At 37.9% G+C, this 14,270-nt stretch overlaps 1 protein-coding gene across 5 annotated transcripts in view; it reads left to right on the top strand.

The window, feature by feature from the left end:
- The first annotated feature begins 491 nt into the window (after positions 1-491).
- The window catches only part of SGCG (sarcoglycan gamma), a 107,725-nt gene continuing 93,946 nt past the window's right edge, over positions 492-14,270 (top strand). For all 5 annotated transcript variants that reach the window (XM_058829204.1, XM_058829202.1, XM_058829206.1 and 2 more), the window contains exon 1: positions 492-682. The gene's annotated coding sequence lies outside the window, so the exon portion shown is untranslated. The remainder of the gene's footprint in view (positions 683-14,270) is intronic.

Genomic DNA, 14,270 nt, shown 5'->3' with positions numbered 1-14,270 from the left:
CGCAAACCTTATTCTCACAACCTCCTTCCCCAGCTCCTTTTGTGCTCTCCACCACATCTGTCCTGCCCCGGCTCCTACCACACATTCCGAATCCTCCCCAGCCCGTCCGTCCCACCCTGAGGCCGGCCCCAAACTCCATCCCCGGCCGCGGGCGAGGCGCGGCGGTGCCGGCCCGGCCCGGCCCAGCCCAGCCAAGCTGCCGATCCTGGAGCCGGCTCGCTCCGATGAAGCGCAGAGCTTCGGGATCGGGGCGCCCTCCAGAGGCACCGCCGAGCCCTGCCCTGCCCTGCCCTGCCTGCCAGAGCCGGGGACCAGGGCAGGGACGCGGTGCAGCGAAGACCGGGGTAGCCCGCTGCTCCCCACGGCCGGGGAGTGCGGCCCGTCCGCGGCTGCTCTCTGTCCGCTCAGCGGCTGGGGCGGAGAGAGGGAGGGCACAGCTCATCTCCCGCCTCCTGCTCGCCTCCTCCTCCTCCTCCTGGAGCCCGCCCCTCCGTTCCTCCTTCCCTCCCTGCCGCGCCGGCGAGACCGCGAGAGCGGCGCCCGCCCCGCCAGGGCGAGGGAAGGAGGCGCAGCCCGCGGGCAGGAAGCTGGATGAGGACGAGTGTGCGGGCAAGGCAGCCCCTCGGGCATGAAGGGGACCGCGGGGACGCTGCCGTGCCCTGCAGCCGAGCGGGGACGTCAGGTAAGCGCCCCACACGCTGCCCGGCCCGGCCCGAGCCGAGCCGACACTTCCCGTGCCGGGAGAGGGCAAGCGTCCCCTGGAAAGTTGTCCTGCCGCCCGGCCGAGGGGCGAAGGGCGGGTGGGAAGCAGCCGCGGTGTAGGGTGGCACACGGGTGGGTGTGTTCGGCAGGAGCCGCTTGGCGCTCCGGTGCCCCAGGCGGTGCCCCGGGCTGTGCCTGCCCGCCGGGAGTGTGGCCCCGGCATCCCGCGGCCGCAGCGGCTCGGCACTGGTGTCAGCGGCCGGGCCGCGCCCCGCAGAAAGTTTCCAGCGGGCTGAAGAGCAGGGAGAGAGAAGCGGGGGAGGATCACCGCGGGACGGGAGCGTGGCGGGGGAGAAGCAGCCTGTCTGTGCTGCCGCGGGCAGTGGGTGCCGCAGCTTCCCCCCGGGTGGCAGGAGCGGTGCTGCCAGCAGTTCGCTCAAACTTGTCTCACTCCGGCGTTGTCTTCACTCCGGTTTGTTGCAGAGGAGTAGGATCGAGTATCCTTACAAGTGTAGTGTCGGCATCTTTAATGGCTTCATCTTACTCTTCTGTGAAATTTACCTACCTTCTTGTGTCAGTTTAGATATGTTTAGGAAAAACAAACTGCAAAGTCTTACCAGAAAGAGACGCACAGCAGAACGCCTGAGACTTCAGTGGGTTTGTTATGTTGTATGACGTAACAGTAAATGCAGCTGCTGTTCTTTTTGGTTCACATCTCGCTGGGGCTTTTTAACTGAACGTTTGTGGATTAAGCAGAAACTTTCAGTGAAATGTGTGACTCATCATAACTCTGTTGGAGATCAAATCCCAGTTTTAATGCTTTGCAATTATTTTCTTTCCCATTTGCTCATAATTTATATAAAGAACAAACTCGAATAGTTTGCTTAGTTCTTCTGAGGTAACTTAAAGAATCAAAAGTGAACAGAGTTCCACACAGAGGTTCTAGGTACCTTTTCTGCAAAGCAAAAAAACAACAATGAACCCTTTTAAAGAAAAATAATCAAAAAATCTGTACCTTAGGAAGCCTCCTTCCCTCCCAGCCTGAACAAAGATGTGTACATTGTAAATGCACTGAGAGTGGAAAGATCCAAGCTATTTCAAGTGAGGCAGTTTCACCTTACAGAGAATGTTCTGCACTAACTTGCTTGGTTATAGTCTACCTTAACTATCAGCTGCAGTTCTGTTTAACTTACAAATTTTCAAATACGAAGGTAATTCTACAATATTTGTTGCAAAATCTGAAGGAAAAACTGAAGTGCAATGCACCTAATTTCATTAGATCAAAAAAGTATGAATAGCTTTTTGGTTTGAGATATTTTTTCTTGGTTTTGGGGTTTTTTTGGTTAGTTAGATTATAGTAGAACACATTTGAAACCAGACTTAGGGGAGCATTCAAAAGCAGACTAGATTTTGAAACGTACATCTGTTGCTACAGGTGATGCCTGATTGTTGAACATTGATAAGGCACCATACTTAAGGTGATTTTCAGGTTGGGACTTTTTTTAATAGGCACATGAATATATCCCTTAAGAACGTCTATCACAATTAATGACCCAATGCAGCTCTAAGACTTCTTTACATGTGTTTAGGCTTTTATTAATGGACTTTTATATTGCATTAGGCTGAGAGAGGGCTGAGGAAATAGATTAGACGTATAAAACTTGAAATGCTTCCCACTTTTCTGCATTTTGGTCACTGGTTGGGTTTTTTGATTTTTTTCTTTTTCATTGTCCGATTCAAATACAGCATCTCTCTGGGCTTTCATGCAAGCAGCAGGTTTTATTAAACATATGATACAACTTTCTATTGTAAAATGTTCTGTAGTTCTTACTTCCTTGAAAAGATAAGATATGACTAGGGAATTATCATTTTTCTTGACAGCATGACAGTTAAAACTTGGTTTGCATAGGAGCGAGCATGTATAGTGTATTAAAAGGAGATGTCATTCTGAACTGTGACAAACTTTTCAATGTGTTTTATTTTTTCATGGAGGTGAATGTATTGCTTGTAAAATCATGGTGGTGAATGTATTGCTTGTAAAATCACTGCTAGGATGTAACTAAGATGTAAGGATGAATTGATGTAGTGATGTTTGGTCTAACTTAGGATTTTTAGTATATTTTTAATATTTGGAAACCTATGGATTTAGTGCTCAGTTCTGTAACCAGATGCTTGAATTAATTTTATTCGTATCAGCATCTTAGTTAAATTCACAGAAGTACTGGTACTGTAACTATGCAGAGGTAGAATATGGATATAATATACTGAAGCAAAATGGTTTGTTTGCTAATAAGATATCGTTCTGATAACATGTCCAAATTGTGTATTGGTGTATAGGGATTGCTATCAAAAGCTGAGCTCATGTTAGGAGTCAGAAGCTTAAATGTGGCTGGGTGTTTAACAAATGTTCTTTTACAGTGTATCTTAAGCAATGCAAATGGCCAGGTGAGGAGAGGGGGATGTATGAAATACCAGTAAGGAGTGGAAGTGTTGGAAGTTACGTAAAGGGGGAATTGAGAATTTGGGGTTTTATTAGCTGTGATGTTTTTTTGTTTGTTGGGGTGGGTAGGTCTGTTTGTTTGGTTTCTAACACAAACATTTGCTCTAAAAACAAAATTACTGCTTTTGAAGGTAGTGCATACTTTGAGGATTTTTAGTAAAAGTGTACATGAAAAAACAGGTGAGATACTTGCTTTTACCTGAGAACTGTGGTTGCATGTGCAGCTTTTTTTCCTTATAGTTTTGTTTACAGACCTTGTGCTGCTATATTTAAAGGCATCTCTTGAACCATGATAGAAAACTTTTTACTTCGTTGTTAAACCCATCTGGTGTGGTTGGAGTAGATAAAATCATTGTGAAACTAGTTAACTGTGTTTAGTGTTTCTACAGAAGCAAGAAACTGATAAAAAGTGAAATGGCTTAAGAAAATTGCATCTTAGTTACAAATTCATTTCCCAGGCACTGAGAAGTACATATGATAAATCTGTAAAAAGACAGGGGTAGATTTAGGGAAAGGTTTCCTTCTGGTCACAACAAACAAGTAATATTCCTGCAGAATGTGCTTTTACTTTGCATGCACATTCTGGGTATTGGTTTCCTCTCAACTGAAAGTTCAGCTGAATTCCTTGTAATTTCTTCCTTTATTCCATAGGTAGAGAATGTTCTGTAAGGAACAGCTGTAGCCTTACCAACAAGTAAACTGTAAAGATTAGCTTCAGTTCAAGGTAGTGTGTTGTCTTTTATGCAAGAATATGGTATTGCTGATCATTTTTATTCATGGTAACTAACCACCAAATACCAGAGTAGCTACATACTGTATGTCCTCATCCAGTATTTTCTCAGTTGATAATTTTTAGTTAAACTATTTACATTCTTTAATTGAATCTTAATTTTCTCCTAGATTATGTTTTCAGTTTAACATGATTATTCTAACTCATTATTCTGAGTTTTTGTCCAGAACCAAGATTTCTAGTCCTAGCTTCTAGATCTCCTTGGTCTAATGTCATGCTTAGATGTAAAAACTATACTTTGTCACTTCTATTATTAATAAAGTGATTAATATCTATCAGGAAAGACTAGGGGAGCCTTCTCTTAATATGGTAATGTAACCTGTTTTCTTAATTAACCAGTCTAATGGGTTTCAGTCCATAGGTATTATAAGAATGTATAACTATGGGTATTATTGTCTTTTAGTAACTACTATGAAGTCCAAAGCAGTAATATGTATTGGTTTAAGAAAGGTTTTGTTGCAAAATATCACAGCTTTAAAGGAAAGAAAGTCCCTTTTAATCTAGAAATTATTTTTAGTACAGTAGTTTTACTGAGCAATCAAATACCTTTTCCAGAATGTCAGGTCAAAATACTCCTAGGCAGTGTCCCTTGCAGTCGTATCATGTATACTATTTGTAATTAAAATGCTGTACACAAACTTCATGAAAATGAACAAGGTGATAGAAGTGCTAGTTTTACATTTTAGTTCCTGACAATTATTTGTAGTAAGTAACTTTAGTCACCAAGTAATGGGGAATAATATATCAAATTATTGAGCTGTTTGATTAACTAGTATGTCTTAGATAATTTTTAAGGGTCATTCAAGTTTCACATTTGTACATGTTTATGAAGACATTCAAGGAAAACTAAAATAGTGATTTTCTATTAGGGGTGTATGGCACTGAAAACCCTAACAGTCTTTTATGAAATTGCCATAATATGAAATTTGAGGTTATATTTGCCCGTTTTCTATGAATATGTAGAGTCTTAGGTTTAACAAAGTGATTCTGAACATCTAATTATTTTTTTTCCACTTCACTGAATTGAGTCACTGTGATGTTCCAAATTAATATATTTGTCGATATTGCTGTCAAGTCACATTACATGTATCAGCTTCTGAAATTGAAGAATTACTTTTGGAAACTTCGATATATGTGAGTCATACAAAAGTACCTAAATAAATTCCTGGCTTGTGGTTGTGCATTAAGTATTCTATACTTCTGAGGATGTATTTATTATAAATAATTCTGAGAATTTCATAATATCATGTCTGTATAAATCTGGAGAGATGGCTTCTTTCTGTTTTCTAAGAACTGTACTATGGAATTTGGATTTTGTATATAGAACACCTTTGCTTTTATCAAAGATACTGTAAAAACATGGTTTTCTATGTTGCGGAAAAGTAGATTGCTTTTCGAATAGGAGTTTTGAGGAAAAAGTTCCAAGATTCAAGAAATTGCTCAATGTATGCTGAAAACCCCATTCGTTAATCTAAAAGTGACATAATAACATATATAAGTTGATTCCAAACCAGCAATTTATTTGCTTTCAGAAGCAAGGAATTATTGTCTGTAACTGTCAGTTTTCCCAAATTATTTACTTGCTAATGAAGAATTGTAAACTAATGTAAAACATTATCTGAGAAAAATGTTGTATGTGAAAAATTATAGCACTGGTTCTCTGATTTGATTTTCTTGGATGCAGCAGTTTCTCAGGCTGTGAAGATTTTGCTCAGAGATTTGAAGACAGCAATATTTTTACATGTAGAGGTGCATATGCACATAAATAAAAAGGACTCAGTCCTTTCCTGTTGCTGACTTCAAAGTTTGGAAGTACTTAAACAACGAAGGAGAGAGAAACAAAATGGAAAGATCTGGCTGATTAAATAAATTTCACTGGAATCTCTCAACCCATTCTCAAAAACAAACTTCTCCAGATAATTAGAGAAAAAAAAATTGTAACCAGTCCTAAAAAGACTGCAATAGCAGCCATTGTGCAAGTCCAGAGACATTCTTACTCCTCCTCCTCCTTCTTGTTATTGGAACTAACCCTGGGTTCTGAAGCCTTCTATTATTTAGAAAGAAGGTTCAGTTTTTAGTAAACCACTTACTGTGTCTTGGCAATGGTCAGAGTTACTTTTTCATCTGAAGTGCAAGGTCATATTACTTCTCTCAAGAAGTTGTTTTCTTGAATCATTCTTGGATGAGCTATGTTTTTCATGGCTCTGGAAGGAAGTCAAGAGGTCTTCTCAGGATCTTTTAAGGAATGTGATGGGCTAACCAAACCTTTAGGCAATGGGATCTTCTTCCCCTAGTTCACTGACTGGCTAATGTTAAGATCCTCCCAGAAGTTGTAGAGTTGTAGAATGGCTTGGGTTGGAAGGGACCTTAAAGATCATCCAGTTACAAACCCCTGCCATGGGCAGGAACACCTCTTACTACACCAGGTTGTACAAAGCCCCATCCGAGTGGACACTAGAATGCCCCAAAAGAGTTAGGGATCATTCAGAAGCCTCTATATTATTGGAGGTAATCATATTCATAGCTAGGGATTGCGATCTGCGTAGAGGAATGCGCATGGATATACGCAGCAATCTGAGTTTCAACAACTAGCGTGGAAATGGCTCTGACTGTGCTGCCAATATAATAGTTAGATGCAGGAAGCACAGTGCTGTGGGAAGATGTGTGCACTGTCTTTACTTATTGTTACTGTCAGTTTCAGTGAATGACACAGGACAGATAGCCTTCAGAGAGCCTTCTACTGTAGTCTAATTAAATCATCTTGTCAATTATGGTACTTTAATTCTAGAACATTTAATGCTTTCTTCTTGTTCAGGCTGTGTAGAGAAAGTTACAGCATTAAATTTAGGTGGTCTGAATCATTTATTACACAGTTGAGCTTAATAGTCACGTTAAGTTGTGCTACTACTTGGTTTAAATACACTTTAAAAAGAAAAAAAAAAAAAAGAGTTGTGCTTTGAGGGATAGTACACTTGCTCATCATGCCTTTTTCTAGGGTGGAATTACCATGAAATTTCAGTCAAGTTTTGCAACAATTTACCCAAGGTCTTTTACCTAAGGACTTTCTCTGTTCCAAGAGATTTTTTCCAGATTATTTCAGACATGCTGCAGTTTTTGATGCAACTGAACATAACTTGGAAAGCTACAGCAATATTAGAGTATTGCACAGGTCTTTATTGATTCTATTGCAAGGGAATACATTAAATTGAAAATGCAACTAAAAATAATGCATTTTAAGGAGTACAGGTGGCTTCATGTTACATTTGAACATTGCATGTTTAGGATACACCAGACTTGAGGTCACTGAAATTTTGATTTCTAACTTCTCAGTGGAAAAGTAAAGTCAACTTTACTTAGATCAGCAGTGAAAATTTGTGCCTGTCCTCCAACCAAATTAACAGGGCTTCAAGCAAACCATATGCATTTATGGGAAAAGGTATTTTTTAACTTCTTTATTAATATTTTTTTGTTAGCATATTTTGTCTTCTTAACAGCACAGTTGACTGATGGCTTAGAGCTATATAGCAGTCTCATCAGGCCTGCCTTTTTAGGGGAAGTCATTATGCTACTTTTGAAATGTCTGCAGTAACCCATCAACATGGGTTATTGAGTTTTTCATACTGTATAATTAGGATATATGTATGATTCTGCTCTTTGTCCAGCTTGTATGTTGCCTTCCTAGTCCCTGTTTAGAGATTTGCCAATAATAGGAGTTGCATATATTTTTTTAAACACTAGCATTTGAGCAATACAATAACAAAGGAATATTGTAAGGAATTTTTCACTGTCTTTGCTTTCTTATTCCCATTAGTGAAGGTTAATCTTAAATCCGAGACAAATAAAATATTTGTGCTAAAAGGAAGCATCCGTCCCTCTTAAATATGGTGCTGTGTATCTCTTTTGTCAACTAGTTAAACCTAATGAATGCCAAACTGTTCTCAATTTTGGGAGTGTTTTGTGGTAATCTCACTAAGACATGCCTTAATATTTTTTCTTGGGGTTTTTACTGGTATACAATGTCTCATGCACTACACATACTGAATTCCTTGGAATATTTTGAAATTATATGTTAATTATGGCAATTTTTGTCAGGGGCTGTATTCTGATATCTTTATGTTTTTTGTTTTTTGTTTTTTTTTTTGTTTGGTGTTTAAATAGTAGGTTAACTTGCAGCCAGTTGAATCAGTAACCCAAACTAAGCATCCATTGTTTTTGTTTGGTCAACTGAGTCCAAAAAAATGCTAATAACAAATCCATTCAGTCCTCCATTCCAACAAAAAATGCAAGTGTGCCTAAACATGCCAGTGAATTCTTGTCTTAGGTTGCTTGTATAGTTGGCACCTATGTCTGCACATATGTCTTTGAGCATGCCAGATCTTTATCTGTGATGAATGCAACAGTGATTGAAGACATTACACTGTCAGATAATAATTTTTGGACATGCATACTGATTCATGTATTTTCTTTAGTCCTATCATCAAGCTGGTGAGCAAGTGCAAGAAATTTTGCCATTTTTCCAGCCCACATTTCCAGCAGATATTTGCTGTATCCACTCTTGGCTGACAGGCTTACTTCAAGGTCCATGCCTATCCAGAAATCAGCACCTCATGCAAATACCCAAGAGTTGAGGCCATCTGTGAAATCTGCTTCTCATCTATCTATCATTAGGGTTTATTGATTGCACTGTCATTTTCAGCTATAATCTCTGATCAGGGTCAGTCTCTCCCATGAGTACTGCAGCTTTCAGCCCACTGTGTAAATGATGAGCATGGACTCAAGGAGTCTTTTTGCAGAGTGTGCAGAAAATCATAATTAACAGCAGAAGTGACTAGACTAAAATAATTTTTACATGGCTGTATGTAAAATCCTGTTTTTATTTTAATTGCTGCTCCATAAGGTTTTAGAAAATTTAGTTGAGCTAATGATACAGTTTTGGTTGAGTTCACTACACATTTACCTTACAGCTATGTCTACAATTCATTTATTTTTCCAGGCAATCTTTTCTTATTCATGTGGCAAAACATTTTTTAAAAGTTCATATATATTTACCAGTTAGCACAAGATTACTTCTTGGCACTTGAATTTATCTAGGCATGTTGAAGTACTCTGTGATTTTTCCATTTCTTACTAATGAGTTGTGGCAGTATTCTGCAAATACAATGCCTTCATGAAAGTAGTAAGTTAACTAAAACCATCAGCAATCATACTTTTTCTACTTTATTGGCAATTGTGAAAAAAGAAGAAAGTGCATACCTGACAATAAGCAGCTTGACTGAAGTTGGTTGTAGTAACAAGCTGTCTCTGCATTCAGCTGCAACAGACATCACCTAGAAGTAGCCCAATGCTGATACAAATCTCCTGATAGCTGACTTTGGAAAAGTCTGGCAAATTAATTCATTCTTTCTGTTCATCCTTTTGAATAGCTTATTATTGAAGACATTATTCTAAAGGAGATGCCAGCATGTCTTTTCTTCCTGTTAGTTTTAGGTGTAAACTCATTTGGTATTAAGTATGTGAATTACGCTTTTTCACAGTCTAGGTCTGTGATGGTCACAGTCTAGGATGGGGAAAAATATCATGATATAAAATTGACATGCTCCTCCACACCTTTGTCATAAGAAATCAATTGGTACTGCATGAGGAACAGGGACAACTGGTGATATCTTCAATAGTTACAATGAAAACAAATATAAGTCTGAAAGGTACTCAAAGCAGTTTCATTTGTCTACTTATAATGGGTATTAAAATAATAATGGTTTTCTGGTAACAGTTCTGGGAAATGGTATACTCTTCCAGTATGTGAAGCAAGTCTCCTGCAACATGGAAGGAGGTCTTTATATCACGGAAGACAACCTTGAAATTGTTTGGGTTGGAAGGGATCTTAAAGATCATTCAGTTCCTGCCCCCTGCCACAGGCAGGGACGCCAGCCACTACACAATGTTTCTCAAAGCCCCATCCAGCCTGGCTTTGGACACCAGTACATCCCAAAAGATTTAGATCATACAGTAGCAAACTGGAGATAATCATATTGACAGGAATTGCTGTCTGCATAGGAGAATGTGCAGATACATGCAGGAATCTGGGTTCCAGCAACTACTGTGGAAATGGCTGACTGTGCTGCCAATATAATGGTTAGATGCAGGAAGCACAGTGCTGTGGGGAGATGTGTGCACTGTACTTATTGTTACTGACAAAGATTTGGTGAGTGACACCAGGACACTAATACACATGACTTTATTTGAAGAGAAATCTTCAAAGAGTTTATGAAATCACAAGAACTAATTAAACAACTGATACAAAATTCTCTGGTTTTGAGCATATGTATTTGCCACTACATTTTAAACTTTGATCTGTTATGTTCTCTATGCTGATAATTTATATTTAAGAACTTCCCTGGGCTGAGAAATGCTTGCATTATTGTGAAAAGTGTAGTAAGAAGTTATAAAACTAGACTTTGAATTGTTAGTAGACCGGCTATAAATGGAAAAGTTTTACTTTCTTTTTCCTGCATTGTTTAGTATTTCATTATAAGTAATGTTTAAAAATAATCTATGAGGATCAAATGTTTGACTTATTCTGATTCTGTATGAAAATTGCATTTACAATACTTATGAACATTATAAAGTTCTCAGATCCTAATCCAACAGAGAATGTTAAAGTAGAAGTAGTTGAATGCTTTTGTCTCCAGGAAATAGCAGGATTCCGTTTCTTGTGGGTAGACACAAGTAAGTTTAGTGCTACAAAATTAGCAAAATAATAATTTCTGTTTCACAGTAGTTGAGTCTTACAATATGCACTACTCAGTTGAGAATGAAATAATTTTGGTGATACTTCAGATTAATACTTAAGTGCTAACTCTGACTTGTTATAAGCAAGGCAATTTTCATTACTTTCCAGTTTTGAAGTAGTACTATTGAGTTTTGTTAAGCATTGTTGAAATTTCAGCAATTGTGTCTACTCATTATAAAATCATGTAAATGAACTAGCTTCTATTTCAAATCCCTTAATTTCTTAAAGGAAGTGGAAACTTCTCTAAGCTAAGAATTGGTAGCAGCAAGTACTGTCCATCTATACAATGAAATACTGGACATCAGGCTATTTTTTGATGGGACACTCCTATTGCTCTCTATTGTCCTTTACTACTGCAGATGGTTTTTGTCGTCTCCACCCTTTCTCAGTCCCTTTTATTTTGTTTGCTTCTCTTACCATATTTCTTGGTTTCTATTTTGCATGTTATTCCTATTTCTTCATGTTGCTTACCTCCTATAAAGCAATCTTATCACTTCTTTTTAGTATACATGACTCTTCCTTTCTACCTGAGCATAAGCCAACTGAATTTTGAAAGTCCAGTGAAAAGCTGTCTGGCCTCATTACATAGCAAAATTCCATAGTGAGCTCTGGGAACTGGAAGGAAAAAGAAAAGAGGAAATTTTGATTAACCTAGTGAAAGATTTGTCTATAAGCAGTTCCAGGAGATCATGACAGATTAGTTTTAAGTAAAATACAGGGGAAACATTATTGATATGAGTTTTCTTGACCTTCAAAAAAGACTTCCTGAGGAGTCATTAGTGTTGTTAGTATACAGCTTCTTTCTCATCATATTTGTCAGAAGAAACCATGAGGTTTGTTTTAATGAGTTTTGTAGTTCTAATTTTTATGTAAGTGTTCTCCATCATCTTCATTATCAAATGATTGTCTATCCCACTAAGAGATCTTTGGACTTTTACCATTACAGAAGTGTCTGAACAGACAAAGAGGACATTTTGCTCACTTGTGCTTCTTCACAGGATTAAAAAATGTAATTAAAGTTGTGGTACCGGTGACTTACTGTTCTTGAATAGCTCAATTTTGTTTCTGGAAGTAACAACACCATTTTGTGCCATTAGGAGTGCCACAGGATATTTGTCTTACATTTTAATACCAAATTTAATACATATTTTATGTAAGTAGAATAATGTGTTAGTGAGAAGTGGTACTCCACTTATTTGTCTAATTTTATAATAAAATCATAATGTTCTAACTTCTGTAAATAACAGACTAAATAGGGCCCAACTTTCCAAGTGAATAAATCTCATAGCTTATTTAGTGACAGGTGACACATCCCATGCCAGGTAACCTTTTGTTCAGTCACAGAAGGTATAGCCTTACTTAGAGGTGTCAGACTATACTGTAATCATGCAAGAATCCAATTATCTTTTTTTAACTATTCCTACTTTTTTATTTTTTTTATGACCAGCCGTGCTGAAATTTTAATGAGAAATCTCAGGCTTACCTCAGCAGATAGATGGCAGAATGAACATTTTTATAACTGGAATAAAAGCTGTTACGTTTTATCACAGGGCCTTCCTATTTTCTTGTTTCACTTCTGTAAGATAAGTAAACATAAACCTCAGAATAAATTCCAAGGAATCCCCCTAATTTTGTTATGTGTATACATAAAAATCTATACATATACACTTTTTTTTGTATTACATCTGCATATTTATTTCTCAGCTAGACTTTCTGATACACTCTGATTATGTAATATTTCCTGGTTACACAAATCACTTTTTCACATTTTCATTAAGCCTGAGTTCATTAGTAACATTGAGGTCATAATGTTTTTGTAACACAACCATGGGAGCACCTTATCAAAACTCCTTGTTGCTAAAGCAGCTTGACCTTGCATTTAATTTACTAATCAAAAGCAATCCTAGCAGGCAGTTCAAACAAAAATACCATATCTTTGTTTTCCTTTGTAAGTAACAAACAAGGTCACAGTAACTGGACAAGGGGAGGGCATTTACCAAACTGCTTGGGCCTAAATTTCCCCCTCATATTGCTGAAAATAAAATCTTAAAAGTAATTTTTAAAAAAGTTTTCCCCTAGTGAGAAATATTAGGCTTATTCTGTATTCACTGTACACTTCGTGTGCTACTCCAAGTAGTTTGGAGTGAGCTGCTGCTCTCAAAAACAAGTGATTAGCTGCCCTACTCCTGAACTTTTTGTAAAGATCTTTGTGAGCCAGTAGGGAAAGGCTGTGGATCATTCTGTTATGGTTGTCCAGTGCCAGTCACTATTTTTTTTCCTGAAAATTTATGGATTCTGCTTTGGCATGAGATTGCATTTGCCACTATGACGGGAAGTAGACTGTTTGGTCCTTTGGAAATCAGCTCACTGGAAATGTGCCACCATCAGAAGGCCTTCTCCAGTATAGTCCTTGTTCCTTGTTTTTTGTCCCAAGGATCCTGAAAAATAAAGTACCAGAAGTGAATTGGGCTGCTGTTGCTGTTAAAGTTAGTTAATAGCCTGGCACTGAAAATTCTCTGTAAAAGGGGCTAGCTGAGAGAAGGCTAAATCTGAAGTGAGTTGTTGTCATATGCTGATAATGCACTCTATAAGAAATTGTAAAAGCAGATATGTAGCACATGTTGCATAGGCAAAAAGACAAATTCTGTTTTGGGGTTCATTGAAAGTCAATCTTATTACAAATCCTATAGATTTGTAAGTATTGGATGTTTGGAATATTGCTATTCTTAAAATGTATCCCACCTGTTTAAAATACTATGAGTACAGGATACATGCATAGGTAATAATAGAGATCATAAATATTAGCAAATGTCAAGGACAGGTAAAATGCTAAATCTTAGGAGGAGAATTTGTGATCTTTGCAAATACCTCACATGCCCAAGCTACCATCCTGAAAAATCATGGGTCACGACCAAATGAATGTAAGTTTCTTCATACTGATGTATTTTAACCGATTATGTTCAGGATTTTATTTTAAGAATTTACATTGTATATATGGACTGTGTTTCTTAAAGTTCTTGAAAGTTCTTTAAATAATTGCAATTTACCCGCTGCATGCTGAGTAAAAACAAGTGAAATTTAATCTAATTCTTCTTAGAGTATCAAAAAAGAAGTTAAGTTTGTAACACTGAATTTTGCATACAAACTTCTAAAATGCATAAGACCAAATACAGTCTTATAAAGAGGGTTTACCTGTTCACAACAACTAGCAAGGTATTCCTTTTCTGAGGGGTATTTCTTACTAGGAATATTTTGGGAGGCATTTACCAATACTGAATATGATATCTACTGTGCAATAAATCTTTAAAATAATTTATGACTGTGCATAGTGCACATACACTTAATGTGAAATAGTGCAATGGCTATAAATTTTAAAAGTTCAAAATTCTGTCTCCAGAGCAGAAGCAAAGGTGTTGTTTTACACAGAAAAGTCCTGAATTTTATTTAATGTAACTTGGAAAAAGTTATAGATGACCTAGCCATATTTT

This window comes from Poecile atricapillus, chromosome 1 (genome assembly GCF_030490865.1).
Source record: "Poecile atricapillus isolate bPoeAtr1 chromosome 1, bPoeAtr1.hap1, whole genome shotgun sequence".
NCBI classification, from domain to species: Eukaryota; Metazoa; Chordata; class Aves; order Passeriformes; family Paridae; genus Poecile; species Poecile atricapillus.
The sequence above is the reverse complement of the archived record's forward strand: the minus strand, read 5'-3'. Positions and strand labels throughout refer to the sequence as shown.